We start from the raw sequence: 20,282 nt of genomic DNA on the forward strand, positions 1-20,282 counted from the left end.
GCCAAGGAGTCAAGGACAAGTGGTTCGTTTGGGAGGTGATCGCAGGAAGCACCCTCAGGAGGCTGGGGAAGGAAGATGTGAGGGGAGGCAGCCAAGACTGGATGTGCCAATGAGCAACTGAGCCGTATTCCCTGGGAGAAGCTGGAGGGCATGCGCCAGAGTTTCCCCCACTAAGGGGTGTTTTCTACCAACTCCTCTCTGTGATTGAAGGCTCCTCCTGCAGTTGCCAGTCCCCAGACTGCCCTGCTCATGGGCTGAGCATGCTGCTGCCACCTAAGAAGCCGTGAGGCAGAGTGGGAGAAGCTGGCGAGCAAGGAAAGGATGCGTCCTGGGGGAGAGGAGCAGGGACTCCCCGGGGCCCAGAGCAGGGCCCGGCATAGAGCTGGTGCTCAAAAATAATGTTGCACAAATGCACGCATTTACTCTACTGCTTTTATAAAACTTTGTTTTGTGTTTTTTTAAAGGAGGATACTTTCTTCAAAGGAAACCTTATGAGAAACCTTCAGAATGTCAAAGAAATGAAAGAGGCGTTGCCTGATTGAAGGACCAGAGTCCCATCTCCTCCCCCCACCTTACACACTCCGCTGTGAGGAACAGCCTGGGTACCTGGGAATGGAGGGTAGAAAGCCCTGATTTAAGTGATCCCGCTCATTTTATAGATGGAAGCCAAAGGCAGCCCAGGAGAGTGGGGCGATGGTACCACACTGAGCGCTGGCTCAAGCTCGACAGGGGCGTCCCCGGAAAGTACCTAGGAAGCCCTTGCTGAGCCCTGGGTGCACTTCCCCCAAGACTGACAGGGCAAAAGAAAGCCATTGTTGCAAAGTCATGACACCTCGACCATCTCCAAGGACACAGGTGATTACGTGCACTGTCATTCTCATCCTATGGCTCCAGAACCAAATGTGAGCAGCCAATGGGAATGTCAGCACCTTCCATTGTCACCATGGCTGAATCTGCTTTCCATAGTTGCCAGAAGGGCGGTCATCTTGGACAGGCAGACTACATCTCATGCAGAACTGGGTCCCCTCTCCACCGGAAGGCATGCCAGACACATCTTGAGGGGGAGGCTGGAAGCGAAAATCCTGAATAACTTAAAAACACCAGTTCGTGCTAGAAAGCCACGTCTGGGGCCACTAAACTGGAGTGAACTCACAGTTTGGACAGAGAGAACAAGACTGAGATGTGGAAGGAAGGATTTCAACATTGATTTCCAAGAGCTCTTGGATTTTCTGTGGCAAAGTTTGGATCCATGCATGGCGGCCACCCCTCTGAGTCTAGGTCTCTTGCAACCAAGACCGAAAACTCCCAGCTCAGCCAGCTTCCTTCCAGCCTTGACATCAGTCTGAAAACCGGATGAGGCAGCCAAGGCTACCTGCCAGTTTTACCGATGCAAGACGGACATCTTTCTTCCTTTGTCTCTCTGGAGCACCTGGGCCTTCCCTCCGCTGACCAAAAAGAGAAAAGAAATAATAAGGACATTCGGTGTGAACCCTGGTGGAAATTACTTCTCTGTCCCGGTCTATTCTCCAAAGAGGAACACTCAATGGATCATTCCAACCATTGCCCAAACTTCTCATTTTCACAGATGAAAATCTGAAGCCCAGAGAGGGGTAAGTAATTTGCTTAAGATCTCACAGTCATTTAATAGAACATCTACAACGAAAGTATCAGGTATTTTTCTAATTCCTTGTCTAGTTCCTTTCTTTCTATACTAATGTTAAGTAAAATTCATTTTTTTACCTTTAGTTCTGCTTTTTCTCTTCTTTTGTTATTTTTTCTTTGTTTCTTTGTACTTATTTACTTAATTTTTAACTCTGAGCCTGGCACATAAACTTTCATCAAATATTTGTTGAAGGATTATATATGTATGTTGAAGGATTGTATATGAATGACTCTCCCCTCTGAGGGAAAGCTTGAGACTTTTTTTAAAAGCCTATTTTTTGATCTTCAGCGATCTTCCAAATGGTACGAGCATGCATGTGTTAGATCAACTGCCTTCTCGCGAGGAGTTGAGGTGGCCACATGGAGGGTGATGCCGTTCTGAGTTCACAATTAGAAGGAGTGATGGAGAGTAAGCAGCATTTGGCAGCAGTTGAGGAAAGCACAGAGCAGCCCTCTTCAGAGGGTTTGTAGGTCCCTCCCCATGTCTCAAGGCACGGAGTTCATCCAGAGCTTGTCTCGTGGCAAGGTCGAAATTATTTCCAGCTCCAAAATTCTATAATCCAGTACACCAGTTAACTCAAAAGTAAGGTATCTCTGCTGCTGGCCATGATCACATCTACATGCTCAAAACACTTAGCCTGATATGATTTGGAGCAGGGGACAGGGAGTTATTTTGATTCAAAACAGCCACAGCGATTTCCACCTAACAGAGAAGTCTCCAGGCATCAATCTGTCTCTGTTGCAGCCTGAGCTTATCTTTCTTTGGCTTTACCTACTTATCATTAGCACTAGAGCACTGAAGCAAGCGGTAGGCTTTATCTCTGTCTAAGTTCAGCCATTTACTAGCCATTCTTTTCTTTCCAATGAAACAGGCTCACTGTTAACACGGTTCTTTTCAAACAACACAAACACTGACAATGAAGAAAATAAAAATCACCATCAACATTTTTATGAGCATCTTTCCTTTCACTGTTCTCAATCCCTCATTCAACACTTTAATCTCATCCTGGTGCTTCAGTCCCCTGGAACTTTAAATGCTTTGGGCTGAGCAGCCCTCATTTTTATTTCTCCCAACATCCCCACAAGGTGGCCATTATTATCCCCATTTTATAGATTGAAAACTGAGGCTCAGAGAAGTTGTGACCTGCCGAAGGCACACAGCACATGACAGAGCAGGGTTTCAAATCCAGGTTTATCTTATGCCAAAGATCAAGTCTGAAAAAATAATTGGTAATCATTTTTTGTACCTTTCCTATCTAAATGCCTTACATGTATCATCTCAAACCTTTTCAGCAAATTGATAAAGTAACTTTTATTCTATTGTTCAGAAATGTAAAGCACAGAGCAGTTAAGTGACTTACCCAGAATCACACAGCTGGCAAAAGACGGAGCCAAAAAGCAAAGTTAGGGTTTCTAACTCCTAAGTCTATGCTCTTACACCAGGAAACAATATGATACCCTCTATTCCACCAGGTGAGACAGATTTATACATATATGGAGTCGTACTCCATATACACTGTTCAATAACGTGTTTGGTTTTCTCACAGGGAAGGGTAATGGGTTTTTCATCCTCGCCTTTAAACTTGAAATGACATGACCCAGTGCTGGGGTCAACAGTTGGCCCCTACCCCACCTGGTGGCCCCACTGCTCGGTCACAGCCCACACCCTGACCACCCCTCTCAACCGTCTTGCCCTCTGTCACTCCCGACTCCTCACTTTGCTCTCACCTGCCCCTCAAACCAGTAGGTACTGCATACAGGCCTACTGACCGAGACCTCAGAAGTCAACCTAGCCCTCATACTTGTGATCGGGCCACGTCTGACCACTCTGGTGAGTCACCTGACTCCTCCAGCCTGCTCCCCAGCACTTGAACCCTTAACGCAAGCCCCTGCCTTGCAAGCACTCGCCTACCACCTTCCCAAGATAGGCTCTGGCTGAATAAACACGTCAGCAACAGAAATTCCAACTGATAACCACCAAATTCCCTGTAGTTGAAAACCAATATCCAACATGACCACCTCCACGTAAATAAAGAGATGAATTTCTTGGTAAATATGCACGGACCGCACAACCCTGAGATTGAATTATATCTGGCACTGTGCTCGAGGTCATCTCACTGCGTGGCTTAGGGGAAGTCGCTTCAGCTCTGTTGTCATCAGTTTCTCTGTCAAACAACAGGTATAAATTGATGGTCCCCGGTTCCGGTGAACTCTGACATTCTATTATCCTATGATTAAAGAAATGACAAGCCTTGTAGATGTTACTCCCCTCAGTGGTTTTGTCCAATCATTAACCAAACTAATGAGGCTGTTTATGCAATCCAACTGCAAAGTTCACTTTGGGAGACAAGGGGAGGAATCAGAGCAATTGGACATTCCAGAACATCGCTGGGGGCCAAACGTTAAGTTGATGGTTGTGTGCTGGCAACAACGAAAAGAATCGGGGGGATCCTTGCAGAAACAGGGCGCACTTTGGAATGAGGGAGCACTCTCGGTAAGTGGAAAACTGTTACTTGACTAAAGCCAAGGTAAAATCTACTTTTTGAAAATGTTTTGTGGGGTTTTTTTTGTTTTGTTTTTTAAGTTTGGCTCAATCATTTGTTTTTCTCTGTTCCTTATGTAATCTTGTGGGACGCGGCGTCAAAAAGTCATAAATCATTCATGGTGCTTTGGAAAAAAAATCACTTGTGCAAAGCAGATACAACTTAAAATGAAATGGGAGAAGATTTTGCATGAAACCCAAAGAAAAACGGAACTCACGTGGTTCCTAGCCCATGCTAATCGCTAATTCCCACAATCGCTATGTGACTTGGTCATTTGTTTCTGGCTTCTTGATGTGCTTCATTTTTAATGGAGACTGAGTTAAACATATAGCCTGTCACAGCTGTACTGCTTTTTTCCAAGAGTCATAGAAAAGAGCGTGGAGTCGTGGCATTTGCAGGGATGACTGAAGTGGGCAGATTTTATTTCTCACTTGAAGAAACCAAGAAAGGTTCCTCTTTGGCCCAAAATCTCTTTGTCAATATGCCTGTGACTGCTGTCCATAATTCCATGGGTTAATTAAATTCTCTTTGTATATGTGAATCCTCTTGCCCAAAACCCTTTAAAAAAAAGCAAGTAGCCCCCAGCCGAGGTAACCCATAAAGCTAGCTCTCAAAGAGGAATGCCTTAAATAAATCAGTTTGGCTTTATAATTTCTAATGTGGCAGCTAGCTGATGAGATTTCTAATACACAAGAAAGTTATGGGTGTTTAAAAATCTCTTTTATATTCATTAACTCATTCGAGTTTCACAGACGTAGCAAGGACAGGTATGTGTTCATTCATTAATCCATTCCTATGACAAACTTTACTGACTGTCAAGCACTATGCTAGGGTACTCGTGGTACAGAAAAGTAGCGCTGCTTGCCCTTAGCCAGTCGCAGTATATGGGCAACCTCATCAGAGTTGTATGGGAGGGACTGAAAACCACAGGTAGCCACAGGTAGGAGGACCACGGCAGTGGATTTCAGCTTCGTGTAAGGAAGAGCATCCCAGTGGTTCAAGTTCCCCGGTTAGAAAACATAGTGAGTCTGCGTTGCCAGAAGTGTTTCAGAAGGATCTGGAGAACTAACACTCAGCGTAGCTGCGGGAGGCATTGTTGCATGGCCAAGCGGTGAGCTCAGAAGGGACATACGTGTCCTCCCAGTTCTGAGTCCCAAAGTCTCTCTGTATTTACCATGATTCATTCATTTAGCCAACAAATATTTTGTGGCTGGGGCTGACTTTGGGACCATCTTGGCTGGGTTTCGATCCCAACTCTACCACTTTCTCGCTGTGAGACTTTCGGCAAGTTAATTTCTCTGTGTCTCCATTTCACTTCTCTCTGTATCTCTGTTCCTCATCTATGAGATGGAAATGATCATCGTTCCTGCTCACAGAGTTGCTATGAAGGTGAAAGGAGATGACTTATGTAAAGCACTTTTGAACAGTGTCTGACACGTAACACACAGTTGATTAATATTAGATATTGGTAGCAATGTAGTATGTATCAGGCACTGAGCTACATACTAGGTCACCAGGGTTAAGAAAACAGACCCGAACCCTCCTTGCCTTGAGTTTAAAGTCAGCCAGGAGGTGGGGGAATATAAAGGATATTAAACTAAAAGTCACAAAAATACAAATATAGCTTCAAGCTATGACAATTGCTATGAAGGGAAGAGAGAGGACAGCATGATAACATATGATGGAGGAGAGGGAGACTCATTTAGATGGGGAGGTGCAGGGAAGACTTCTTTGAGGAAATGACATTTAAGCTGAGTTGTAATACAGATGTATCTCAGCACCCAGCGTTTAAAGAGGTGCCCTGATGCCTGGCCTTATTATACGTCAGCAGAGGAAAGCAGCCAGCTATCTGCACAGAGTAGGGAGTCATCTGTCAGTCTGACCTCCAGATTGACCTCCAACCTGAACATCAAGCCTCACATTAGGCAATGTAAGTGTAAAGAAGCTCTCTTTGCTTTAGCTATTAGTTTCCACTTGATTTTTCTCTTAAATTGATAAACTGATGAGTTCATCCATCCATCTATTCATCTATCCAAATAAGGTCACATGTGTAGGAACCTGGAATTAGAACTTGGACATATCTTTTGGGGGCCACCATTCAACCCACTTTCAGGTTCATGAAAGAGAGAGTAATAAAAATGGGTGGAAGCTCTATTTTGACGGGCTCTGAGTGCCAGTTTCAGTCATCTTTGAGAGTCTCATTCTTTGCAGAGTAGTGATTCTGGCGACCTTGAGTTGCACTGTTATTTAGACACCTTACACTGGAGAGTCTCCTCCTCTGCGTCACTGTCACCATCTGACACCCTGAAGCCCCCCCCCCTCTACTTTCATTACTCATTAGGGCCTCTGCAGCACAAATAAGACGACGTAAGTTAACATCTGCTTTTCCATGTTCTAATCAAAATTCCCATCTCATATCCCACCTTCTACACGAGTAATGGTTCATCAACTAAAATAATCTTTATTAAGGCACTGGTTTGTTAACTTTGTTAAAACCTGTACACATAGCCCTTAAAGTGTGATCTTGTTAGTACCAGCTCCCCACTGCTGCCGGAGACACCGCCTGAAGCTGATGGGGAGAAGCAAAATGCCCCCAGCTAGCCCCTTAATAGTGCCTCTAGATCTCCCGCTATTGGCCAAACCCAGCTAGAAGCCAGCTGACGCAGGAGCCTGGGAACAGCAGCCGGAGCGATCCACTCCCTGTGACACACAACAGAGGAGGGAAGAAAAGGCGTGGATCCAAGGACAGGTAGACCCTGGACCAGCACATGCTGTTACCCCCACTTTACAGAGGAGGACATGAAGCTCAGAGAAGGTTATTAATGGCCCAGAGTCACATAACTAATATGTATTAGTGTGGACTTTGAAGCCAGGTCTGAGTCTAAATCTAAAGCCTAAGTTATTGCTCTGCTCTGCTCCCACTACCCGCAGGGACATTGGAGTGGCTTTGTCTAACTATGTTGGCCAGGGAGATAGCTTGGGGTTCTGAGAGGCTGTCTCATGGCTATCACATCAGCAAGAGGACCTTCTCTGGGTTTGAGATTTGGGTTTCGTGAAGGATACAGAGATACCCCGGTGAGATCTCCCTTCAAAGAAGAACTCTCCGTGCCTGCTGCTCTGTGTGCTGAGCTCCAGCAGGGCTATCTCAGCTGCAGAGGCCCACCCCGCCCAGGACTTTCCCTGGCAGCCCATGTCCAGTAACTGACAAAGGCTCAGTATTTTTGGCTCACTACTCGATAAGTGACTGAGCATCGTGGTTCTACTTCTCCCAATGCCCAGTCCTTTCCAGAGGTATTGATCCCTATCTCCAAACCCTTCTCCACACCTGCTTTTAGAGAACTCAACCGATGACAGGCTTTGTTCTTATTAATGTTCTTATCTTGGCCCATAACCTCTTAATCTACACAAACCTGTTGATGATGAGTTAACATCCACCATAGTGGGAAGCAGTAGGGCTGGGATCACCTCCAGCACTCTTAGTCTACAAGCTTCTAAACCTGCCTTCCCTGAGAGTTTTCTGGCTAATTTAGATAAGCAAGTGAAGATAATACTATCAGATGGTAAAGCATTTGGTCATTTTCTTGATGCCCATCCCTGATGGTCCCCCCCACCCCCACCGGAATAAGTCACCGGCAAAGTGTTTGATCAGAAGGTCTATGGAAAACACCAGCTCTTTAACCTCACCTCTGGTTCTTACATAGAGGCCAGGAAATGTCTTCGGAACCACTTACTGTCTTGGTGGTGACAGGCACCGAAACGCATCCTAACATTCCTTGGCCCTTCTGGAATACTGGGGTCTGCCTAGACGTGGCCAAGGGTGGGCTCTGCCTTTCTGCAGAATGTTCCTTCTGAGGGGCCTAGAATGCTTGGAGAAGGGTTCAAATTCATTGCCCCCTCAGCCGTGGTAAAACCTGGAGATGAAAGTAGCTTGTGGAAGCCATAAAGTCCACCTCTCTGCCCTTCACAAAGGACCCCTCTCTCTGAAACACCCACATTGTTTTCTTTTAAAAAAGGAAGAAAGAAAGAATTGCCCTATTTTCTTGGCTATCCGATCATCAGATGGCAAGGAGCTGCAGAAGCTCTGTAGGACTGCAGCTGGCCTCCCCCACATACTGTTTTCTTCCCTGCCGACTAATCCTGCCCTTAACCTTCTTAGGTGGCAGTACAGCACCTATTATTCATGACTTCACTGACATTTCTTCTCAATCCCTGAAGCTGGTGGTGACTCAGCCTCTCTTCATCGAGGGGCAGCAGTGGGCTGTTCCCATGCCCTGCATGAGTTTCTCGTTAGCTCTTCTCTGATGCCTTTCACAAAGGCTCTCCAAAAACTTTCTAATTCGAAGACTAGAGGCAAACATGAAGATTTCCAATTTTACAGTGGACTGAAGTTAAGCAACCTACCTAGGCCATGCAGAGACCAGGACCCTGGACTGGCCCTTGGGGAACAGAGCCCCCAGGTCCATGGAAAGTCAGTATAACAAAGGTCTTCCCTAGTTTGAACTTACGGACCCACCACAATGCTCTCAACACAGAAGGGGATTGATACTGCCGGGCAGGCCTCTTTCTGCAGTGTCCTTGGATTTTCCACGAGATGTTTTTATTTGGCTGAAAAGAACTGGGCCCTTATTGGGCTAAAGGGGATGGAGAAGGCTTGCTCCCAGACAAAAACGTGTGTCTCTACAGACCAATGAAGTCATACCAGATATCAGATGGCACTTTCTTAGGTCATGGCTGTTTGGTGGAATAGATTCTCCTCATCCCCGTTCTCAGAGCCTTAACCATAGTGATGCTTGGGAAGAGAAAGGGCCTCCAGTAACGGGACTTAAGTGGAAGAAGTCGCCGTGAGCCTTTTAGTAAATTCACACACAGGACCTACGTGAAGAGGTTTATCCTGCCGGGTACAAGTTTGCTGTCCTGCAGATGTTCCACCTTCATGGCAGGCACAGTTATAGCCTTTGTCCTCCCTTTCCCCATTCTCCAGCTCCCATTTCTATTTCACCCGAGTCCATAGCAACAGCCCCACCCAACAGCAAAATCTGAAAGAAGTCACTGACAGCCCACACTTGAGATCAAGCCCAGGAAGTGATGGAACTCTGGGATTAAAGCCAGGTCACAAATGTGTGCCCTCTGGACTCTACTGGTTTGGTCCATACAGTATGTTTGTTTAAAATTTAAGTGCACATATAAAATTAAGAGATTCCACATAAAAACACAGTTTTTATTTACTTATCTTTAAAAATAAAAATATTTGGCCATGCCCTGCTAGCACTCCTGCATGGCGACCACCAGTCAGAGCTGAGTAGCCAATACCAACCCCTCACTCTCCAATTTGCTTCTCTCCCAGTGGGCCAGTTTCACCTTTCTGTATTACTGCCCTGGCCCCTGCAGCCATCCACATTTGAGTCCCTAGGGTTAAGGCAGGGAAGGGAGAAGAAAGAGAAAAGGTTAAATTAGGAGAAATTTCCCTTGTGCATTACTTTGAATGCTTTGGGATACAAGTGACAGAATATCTGACTAAAAGTTGCATGAAACATAAGGACTTTTAATATTTTAACGGAAAGTCTGCAAGTTGGCTGTTAGATGTAGGGTTAGATCGGTGGCTCAGCAATTTCCAGTCCCTGGGTCAGCTTCTCTGCAGTGTTCTTGGCTTTCTCCTCATGGTGGCAAGATGGCTGCCACAGCTCCATGCACCACATCCTCACCCAATGACATACAAAAGAAAGAGAAAAGAGACCAGAGTTTCTCATGTCACCTCTCATCAAAGAGTAAAATATTCCCAGAAGACTTTGCCTCAGGTCCCATTGGCTAAAGCGAGACCACAGGACCATTCCTAGACTAATCACTGCTAAATGGGGATGGAATTACCATGTTTGAATAAGACCCAACATGGTTCATCCCTGGATGTAGCAAAGAGGTCCATCTTAGCACACAGCTACCCACATAGATCTGCTAAAAAAAAAAAAAAAGAAGAAGGAGGAGAAGGAGGAGGAGGACAGAATAGTAGGGGTTTGTAACACCTACACCTGTGAAAGGTGTGGCCACACAGGGCACCCCAAGATTCTACTGTAGTGGCCCCATATCAACTAGGATGCTGGGGGAAGAACTGAAATGTGGCTGAGCAGAACCAGCCACTGTGATGTGTGTAGGGGTTGTTAGGTAAGGCTAGCACACAAAGTGAAAGACTCTTTGTCCCCTCTTCTGGACTCTCTGCGTGCCCGCTGACTATCAGAACATTTTGTTATGAACTCTACCACCCCTCCCCACCTGAGGGTCCTGGTGTTTGTGTTTCGGGAATTCTCGGACCAGTAGGGAGGCCAGGTCCTCATCCTCACTCAGCCCCAGAATTTGCTCTCAGGGTTTCCTCCCCTTAACAGGTTCGTTAAAAGCGGTTGCCCTGAGACTCAGTCCTGCAGCTAGAGGGCAGTTCATCTGGTGGAAGCTCTTTCCCAAAGGGACTGACAGTGTGGCTTTTGGAATGGGAGTCTCGGGTCACAATCAGGGCTTGTTGCCTGATCCCTTCTCACCTCACCTGTGGCTCCCTCAGTGCCAAGCAGCCTCAGAGCCACAGGCCCTGGGAAACAACAAATAAAGCTTTAGCTACTGGTCTGTTGTGCCCTCCCCAATTATAAACTACTCCGTTAAACCGGAAGGACTGGGCCACGCTGATGGCCTCAGAAGGCCCTGGGGCAGAGGCAGACCCCGTCAAACCCCCTTATTCCCACTGTACCAGATCAAAATGTCATCCAGGAACCAGGTCTGAGAGGCTCCATCACGCCCTCTGTCAGCCAGGCACCCAATCCGTGGCCAGCAGCACATCGGTTGGCAAGTTGTGAAAACGAAGAAATAACATAATTATTTTAATGTTCTATGTTGACGTCATGCTCTCCAGCCTTCTTTTAAACACGTTGAAATCTCTTATCTCATTGGATCCTCCTGATGACCCTGAGCAGCCTCTGGGACGGGGTCACAAGAACGACTCTGTCATCATTGCCACCCATTTATTGACTGCCTACTGCGTGCCAGGCACTGTGCTAAGCACTTTACATCCATCATCTCATTTGATGCTTTCAGCAGCCCCATGAGGCAGGGACTGTTACTGACCCCATTTTATAAGTGAAAACCCAAAGCTCAGAAAGATGGTGCAACTCTCCCAAAGCCACATGGCAGCAAGCAACAGAGCCAGGCTTCAAGTTCAGGTCTGTCTGGTTCAAAGGCCAGGTTTCTAATAACCACTACAGCAGAGTGCTCTCTCAATCTAAGGAGTGGTGTTTTAACGGTGGCTGGAATGACTACTTTTTGTCTTGAGGATGGAAATTCTATCATTGAGGTGACTGTCCTCCACTTCCTGTTTCTTCCTTCTTTCCGCAGCCTCACTTCCTGCTCTCCCTTGCTCTCTGACCTCCCCCAGAAATAACTTCAAACTCCAGTACTGGATTTAGTGCTCTGTATTCTAGAATAGCAGGTTCAAGGAGTTTCATCTTGGTCCCATCAGGACTTCAGGGCCCAAGAGTCAGAGGTGGAAATTGACAAGCAGGACCAAAGCAGGCCGTCTCAGGCAACCCTGACATGTTGGGAAGGTCAGGCCCAGCAGGCCCAGAATGACATACTTGAATCAACAGAGTTCAAAGACAAGCAGCCGCTGTTACCTAAGCCGTGTTCAGGGCCTGGAGCCAAGGTGAGGTTCAAGGGCCAAGAGGAAGAGTGTGTGAGGGCAGAGCATAGCGTCTGCACTGACGGATGGGATCCAGTCCAAGTGGTCTCCCTCAGCCTAGAACAAAGGTTCAGGTGCACGTATGTGCCAACTGAGAGCAGTGGGTGCTGAGAGAACACATGCTTAGAGAAATAAAGAGCCAGGTGAACAGTCCCAAGCAGTCTTGGCGGTCCCTGTTTCCTACCAGGTGCTATCTGATCAATTAACACAACTAACGTTTCATTGGCTGATAATAACTTCATATCCACGCTTCCCAGATGACACATGTCGTAGTGAAGTAACACACTTGTGCCATCTCTGATCTTTGGCACAGCCCCCAAAACATAGTAGGTATCAGTGAGTCCCCATTGTATAGATGAGGAAACTGAGGCTTGGAGAGATCAGGTGACCTGCCCAAGGTCTTCTAGAGGAAGAGGCAGGATTGGAGCCGCAGTCTTCCTGGCTCCCTAGAAAATGTTCTTTCCTCTCTAGCATGCATAGTATCCAGGAACTGTAACTGTGTCCTCCTACACTGGGAAATTACAAAGTTTGTGCGTGTACCTGGTTGTCAACATCTGGGCACTTCCTCTGTGCCAGGCAGTGTGCTGGGTGGTAGGGATGCACTAGTAGATGAGACACCGAGTCCGCCCTCAACGCCACCCACCACCACACCCCCACACCAGATTTTACTGCTGTTCCTCAAAGTCCAGCACAGAGCCAGCTGCCTCTTCCCACCCTGGTCCTCGGGGAGGCAGGTTGGGGCCAGGGCCAGTTTCTTCATGCCACTTGCTCTGCTCATTACAGAAACCACACTGTTGACAGAGGCAGGACTGTTGGGCCAGCGGATTCAACTGTATCATTTTGAATCTAAACTGCTTCCTCTGTGATCAGTGGCCGCTATTGGCCCAGAGAGGTTTCTTTTTGTTGGGAGCTGGGAGGGATTTGCTGGGATTAGCATAGAGATTGCCTGTGCACCGGGGAAAGAGTCCAGCCGGCTGCTGATGGACCAGCTGGAATGCAGTCAGTTCGACTCTTCCCCATGGGCCGCAGTCCTGGAGAGCCACAGCGCATCTGGCTCCGGCCGCAACAGGAGCCTGCCTCTACAGCAGAATGACGGTGGGAATGCCATGTCGTGGTTACCTTATCACTCTCCATCATGGAAGCTTAGGAATGATTTCAACCCCTTCTCCAGCAGCTGGGGCTATAAATAAAGACTCCCTGGGGATGCTGAATCCTGCCCTTCATCCCAGCCACTTGTGACTCATCCCACAGGCAGATTCTTCTTCCATCTTCTTGATTACGAGGACAGGGAAGTGCAAGGCTTCCTGTGGGTGTCCATGGGTGTGCGTGGCCATACTTATCTGCATGTTATGTGCATTTAGTTGGGTGTTGTCAGTGTGCATGCATGTGTGTGTGTGTGTGTGTGTGTGTGGAATTCTGCATGTACATGTGTGTCTAGTGGTAGCTCTGTGTTTCATTTTAAAGGGTAGAGGAGAAATGTGTGCTCATACAAGCTTTGGCGTGGGGATGGTAAGCCAAAACTCCATATTAAATCTCGTCTACTAGTATTTATGAAGGTCCTTCTTTGTGCACAGCCCTATGTTAAGCAAGGAGAACAAGACAGAAGCCATGTCATCTTCACGGGCGACAGCTGCATAAGGCCAATAAAATCCTCAAAGCGGCAGCCGCAGTTGAGAAAGCAGCAGCATTTCACGAAACGAAAAGTCCAACTTATAGCAGAGAAAAATCAAAAACACACTCACTTACTGAGCTCCTCCTCTGTGCCAGGCACTTCCTATGTACCGTACAACTTACTGCTTACAGCAACACAATACAAGAGTTTCTCATCCCAGTTTTCACAGAAACACAAGAGTTTCTCATCCCAGTTTTCTGTTTCACAGAAAACAGCCCCCAAGAAGTTAGATCATTCACATGGACCATGAAGGTCCAAGGTAAAATTAGAACCCCGGGCTTTGGGGCAGAGTCTTAGAGTTCATCTCATCTATGAGGTCAGACAATTAAATTCACGAACTTGTAGCAACGCTGTTGCTAACCTTTTCTGATATCAGAGGTTAATTCATTATGAATTTGTATCAACTGGACAGTTAACCAAGGTTACTATTTGGAAGTGCTGAAAAGGCTGCATGAAAAAGTTAGACAACCTGAGCTTTTCGCCAACAATTCATGGCTCTTGCATCACCACAATGCACCAGCTCACACGGCACTGTGTGAGGGAGTTTTTAGCCAATAAAAAAATAACTGTATTGGGACATCTGATCTGGCCCCAATGATTTCTTTCTTTACCCAAAGATAAAGGAAATATTGAAAGGAAGATATTTTGATGACATTCAGGACATCAAGGGTAGTACGTCAGCTCTGATGGCCATTCCAGAAAAAGACTTCCAAAAGAGCTTTGAAGGTGGGCTGGGTGCTGGTGTCGGTGCATAGCTTCCCAAGGGGAGGACTTCCAAGGTGACTGTAGTGATATTCAGCAATGAGGTAAGTAGCACTTTTTCTAGGGTGAGTTTGAGAACTTAATTGTCCGACCTCATAAATCTTCTACTGTTTGCATCTACTCTATAAAATCTCTGATAACTGGTCATTCGGCCCCTTGGTGGGAGAAATTCACCTCTCAAGACAAACTGTTCCATCTTTAGACAGTACCAAATTGCTGGAACGCTCTCTCCTACATTGAGTTCCTCTTCTCATTTCTGCCCATCAACTCCCTCATGCCCTCTGGGACTAACAATGCAAGTTGAGCTCCTCTTCCTGTTACTTACCTTCAAGTTAAACAATGACAGCCATCGGCATGCTCTTTCCTCACCTACCCAGGCCCCCCAGCCATTCCACACTTGAAATAATCTTGAATTCTTAAATATTTGTACATCACTGTATCCCTCCCGCTGGTATGCACAGTGCTGGTGCATTCAAGTTAAGTAAATATCAGTTGAGTGAATAAAGAGATGAATGAGCCCTTGCAGGGTAAATGGAGCCATGACTTGTTTCATTAAGTATTTTGTCTTAATTAAGGACTGTCTGGTTGCCAGGAACCAAGCCTATTCTGGCTAGTCCAAGTAAAAATTCAGGTTTGATGGAAGGATCCATGGGACCATCTAAAGAAAGCTAACTAACTGTAGGAAAATTAAAAGGCCTGTAGAATGAGAACACTCTCAAAAAGCTCTCTCTCTCTCTCTCTCTCTCTCTCTCTCTCTCTCTCCCTCTCTCTCTCTCTCTCTCACTTTATTCCTGTCTTTTCTACTCTCTACCTTTTTTTATGTGTCTTCTAAGTTCTCTTGGCATACTGGCTTCCTCTATTGCTCATGGCCCAACATGGCAACTCTTCCAGAGCTATATTTCCTTTTAGCTCCATGTCCATCATCATCTAAATGACAGGAACTCTGTGGCTCTGTGTTCCAGTAGAGAGGAACTCATTGGTCACACTTGGCCAAATGGTCACTGCTAGACCAATCAGTGATAAGTGGCAGGCAAAGGGAGGGATCTCTTCCTAAAACTATGTGTCCTTCAGTACCTCTTTCACAAGGATTCAAAGGCTTTGTTAGAGAGGAGACAAGATTCTTTGGGGAAATGGTATGGGTGAATAGCAATGCTGGCATCTCTTGTGCGCCTTTAAGTACCAGTATTATAAATTGATCTGAAAGGCCCAGCATGCTCTCAGAGAAGCATTTCATCCCTAGGGTGTCCTAGGGACTAGGGGCCATCAGAACTTCTTGTGCTTCTGTAATTCAGCTTCAGGTAGCCATGGAGCCCTGAAAAGCCTGGCCAGTGACTTATATGTGATCTGGAGAGTGCTCAAGCTTCCCTTCTGTGGGAGGGTGTTCTACCGAAATTATTAGTGATTCCTCAGCATGTTGTCAGTGGTCCTGGCTGTCTCCAGAAATACAGAAGAGTCAATAAGCAAGTACTAAACACATAAAAAGACCATTTCCTTCTTCCCTGTATTCATAAAGAATGTATGTGTGTAGGCAGTAATCAGGGTATGGTTAGAGAAAGGCTGGAAAACAGGGGAATATTACCATTTGGCAAAAGAAATTAATTGGATAGTAGACTGGAAAGCCCCTCAGAGATCATCTAGCCATGTGGTCATCAAACTGTGTTCCTCAGACATCTAGAGTTCCCCAGAAGTACCTCAAGAACCAAAAGAGGGGGTAACAGGGAAGACTGCATAGGCAGATTTCCACCCACTACCACCACTAGCTGGTCCACCAGTATCCCCAGTATCCTTTCAGCAACCAGAGTAATTCTGCTTTTCTTAATATTATATGTTGGGTTGCAGTGTGTTGCTCTTTTATGGGTGAGGCAACTTACCTATTTACACCTTTATAGGTGAGGAAACAGGTAGAGTGACTTGCTCATGGTCACACAGCTATCTAGAACCTGAGCTTTGCTGGTTGCCAATTCTGCCGATTCCCAGAGCCCTCCTTCTACCGGCGCAGGTCATATTGGAACAAGAAAGAGCACAGTGATTTTTGACAAGGATAAGTATGATGACAGCTAACCATCTGTGTCTTCCACCTGCAGCAAAGCATCAAGCATTCACGACTGACACATTTCTATTGCCCAAAAGCTCAAGCACACAGCTGTGTATGGCAGTGTTCAAGCTGCAGGACAGTGATGAACTGGTAGCTTCAGGGTTCAAGCCCCTAAATTGTCAAACTTACTCCTTAGATGGCTATTTTGTAATTAGCTAAGTCGTAAAGAGACCCTATAACAGTTAGGGTAATTTCATTGCAATCAACAGAACCCAACTCTAACTAGCTTGAAAGAGAGACTGAAAGAATGTTGAGGAGGTCTCCAAATTGACAAAGTCAAGGCATCATGATTGGAATGAACAAAGGTCAACCAATCTTCCCAAGATGTAAGGTCCTTAAAGAGGGGGACCAATGGATGAGTTCAGTTTACATGACCACCTGCTTAGTGGCCACTGAAGTTTTCTTGTCCAGCTGCTGTTCCAGGCCCTCCACGTCACCATATTTACTGCTCCCCTTGAGCCAAGTCTTGAGTAGCATGGCTCTAGCAGTCACAGTCGGATAGGCAGCCATCCTACTATCAAGCTCACAAGTGGTCTTGCTCCTTCTCCCCTCTTCTGGTTCTTGTCATGACTCCATGACACCAAGAATCATAAGACCAAGCTCTTATCAGTCATCAGTCTCCCAGAGTTTCCTTCTGTTCTTAGTATCTTGATCATTTCATTTGACTCACACATACAATTTATTGTCATGCCCTTTATTCTAGGAACTTGGGAGAGGTTTATTTGGGAGTGGAATAGAGGACAAAATGCAAAAAGTCAGCATCCAAAATTATCCCCCTTTTTTCACGGGCCAGCCAAGAACTGGACTCAAACTCAGAGTCAGTTCAATTCAAAAGTTAAGGGGCAAGTCTTGTTCCCATCTTGGTTCAAGAATGTTAGCCCAGAGTAAACAGTCAGCTTCAATACATTCCCTTACTGGTTCTCCTAGAAGGTCTATGGGGACTTCGTACAAACCAAACCTCCCTGTGAGAGTCTTTGGCAGACACGAATTAGCCCCACACCCATGGACTTGGCTGCAAAAAAAAAATTTTAAACACATAATCTCCAAAATCACTTCCAGCTCTATGGGTCCATGATCCTCTGATGAAGCAAAGGGAATTTATTTATAAGAAGGAGGTGATGACCATCTTATTCAATGAATCATAATTCACTCTGCCAGATTCTGGAAACTTCCTGGCTGATCACTGAGAACACGCCTGTGGTGCTGAATTTCTGCCATTTGCTTGGGAGTTTATGACATCAGAGAGCAGGGTCTGACCTGACCCTTGGAGGAAAAATGTTATCTACACTATGAGGCAGTAGACCCAGGTCAATCCTCAGAACCAAACACATCACTTTCTGGTTGACTCAGGCCAGTGGAGCAGTTGCGGATGGTTGATTCAACGGACCATTTGCAACAGAAAGGAGAAGAGGTCTGTGCCACCTGCTCAACAAACAGCCTTCGCTGTGGCCAATTCAATTAAACATGAGAAATTAAGCTATGTTTTGGGGTGGGAGAGCTAAAAAACAATTTGGTAGTCCCATGTAACTAAGGAATATTTTCCCAGCTCCCAAATAGCACGCCATTGTGTTTTAAGTTGTTTCTTCAAAATGGGAATTTTTTTTCACCAAACCATCCATACTAGTCCTTCTTTTAAAAAGAAAAATTGTTAGCCACACAATCTGTGACCACAAAACACAGAGAACCTATCTCAATAAGTCAAATGTTCAAATCTACCACCCTTCAATCCAGAACACTATTTGAGGTGGGTTTGCCTTTTTGGGTAGAGGATTCCCAGGTCAGTTCCTGAAGTAGAAGAAAGCAGATGCTTTGCTACATAATCAACTGTATCCTCAGCTCAGTTACACAGTTCACTGTTATAAGTGACAGATGCTGGCATCTTGAAATCAGTTTCTTTTGGCTGGTTCTTAGCAGCTTGGCTGGAGGTATTTCTGAGAGGGGAATGAAAGTTGGAAGCAGAAATGGTACATTTTAGTTGCCCTCTCATCAGCAGAGGCAGGGACCAAACTTAGCCCAGTACACACTGAGAATGCTAAGTAAGATTGGAGTCATGACTCTCAGAACAGGAAAGGGACTGGGCAAGCAAGCGGTCCAAAGCACAAACTGATGACAGAAACTGTAATAATAAAAATGATAATAGTGAATTTTATTGATGGTAGAGATTTCAGTCATATGCCTAGCCAGCATTCATAGCTCCTTTCTTCTTTCCTAACAGAATCAGTTTTGTGCAGGCACCCAATTTCCCTTCATGTAGCCTCAGGTGACGCTGACTGTACCCCTCAAGTCTAGGGTGAGTCCCATTGGTCAAATGCTTCTCACAAGTAGTGGGTCCAAATAGGCTTATGACCCAATTCTGGCCGATGAGATGTAAGCGGAAGTTTGTTTGTAGGATGCAGAAAAATAAGTTTCTTTGCTTCACACAGAGAGTCTCAGGAGATACAGCCTCCTTCCCCAGGACACTGACACATATAGATACGGTACCTGGGAATGTGGCAGCCGTCCTGATAACCAGCCTAAGAGTGGAGCCCACACGCAGGATCGCAAAACAGAAATTTGGAAATAACCAAGTTCTTGAGGACATCACTGAGGAACTAATTTAACCAACTTTGAATACATCCTCTCCTTGCACTTCTGGTGACCTGAGCAATGACACTTCCTTTTAAAAGCCACTCTGAGCTGGAGGTTCAATTAGTCGCAGCCAAAACCATCTTGAGTTAGAGAATGTTTACCGTGGGCCAAGAATGCTTGGTACCCTACACCCATTATTTTCCTTAATCCTTGCGGCAACCCTGTGAGATGAATATTATTTTTATCCCATTCTACGTTGGGGGAAACTACGTCTTGAGGAGATTAAACCATTTGCTCAGAATCAGTTAAAATGGGTGGAGACTAGATTCACAATTTAAGCAGTTCGACTCCAGGGCCTGCGCTGTTAACCTCCGTGCTGTATAATCCAGAAAAGGGAAAGACTTGCTCCCAGAAGCGCCATGAGTCAGGATCATTCAGGGGTTGAAACCGAGGCCCAGTGTTCTTTCCATGCTCATGTGGATGGTGCTGATTTTAGACATCAGCGGCCAGTGTGGTCTCTTCTCCACCCTTTCACCAAAGGAGCCCTTCTCATGGGATGCATAGTCTGGCTTCAACGACTGGTGTTCTCTCTCATTATTGGCTATATGGCTTGGCTCTCTATGGTCATCTCTGGTCCACCTCCTTCATTTCTGTCTGTTTAGCTCATTAATTGACTGTTTGCAGCCATTGAAGAGAGACATGTCATTCTCCTGGAAAAATCCCCCAGAGCAGGGGCAAGATCATTGCCAGTGAGGAGTTCTCAGCAGCAAAGAGATTGGGCTGCCTGCTGGGAGCGTGGAGGGTGAGTTGGCATGTTTCCTATGCTAACTGGTTCCAGTCTTGATTCGGTGGGTCTCCCAAGCCAGGTGACAGTTCAGTAGTCCCCGGCAGACCCAGACATGGGAAGAAGGCAAACACTTGAAGCTGCTTCAGGCAGAGGCTGAGTCACCTAGAGCTCCACCATAGGAACCTCACAGCCTGGGATTGTCTGTGCATGAGAGGACTGGCCTTATCGGGCTAAGACAAACAGCACTGAGGAGCCCACCCTTGCATGGTAGGGTTCTGAAAATGGGAAGGCAGTAGGGTGCTATGGTTAGGAGCATGGTTTTATAACTAAGCAAATGTGGATTTGACTCCTAGTTCAGTTACTTGCAAGCTGATGAATGGAGAAGAATGAATACTAACACTTCTCTGCACTTCAGTGTTCTCCTCTGTAAAACCAGTAAGGGTCAGATGGTTTGGGGGATTAGATGTGATGAGCATTACGCC

The sequence above is a fragment of the Rhinolophus hipposideros genome (genome assembly GCF_964194185.1).
Source record: "Rhinolophus hipposideros genome assembly, chromosome: 23".
NCBI lineage: Eukaryota > Metazoa > Chordata > Mammalia > Chiroptera > Rhinolophidae > Rhinolophus > Rhinolophus hipposideros.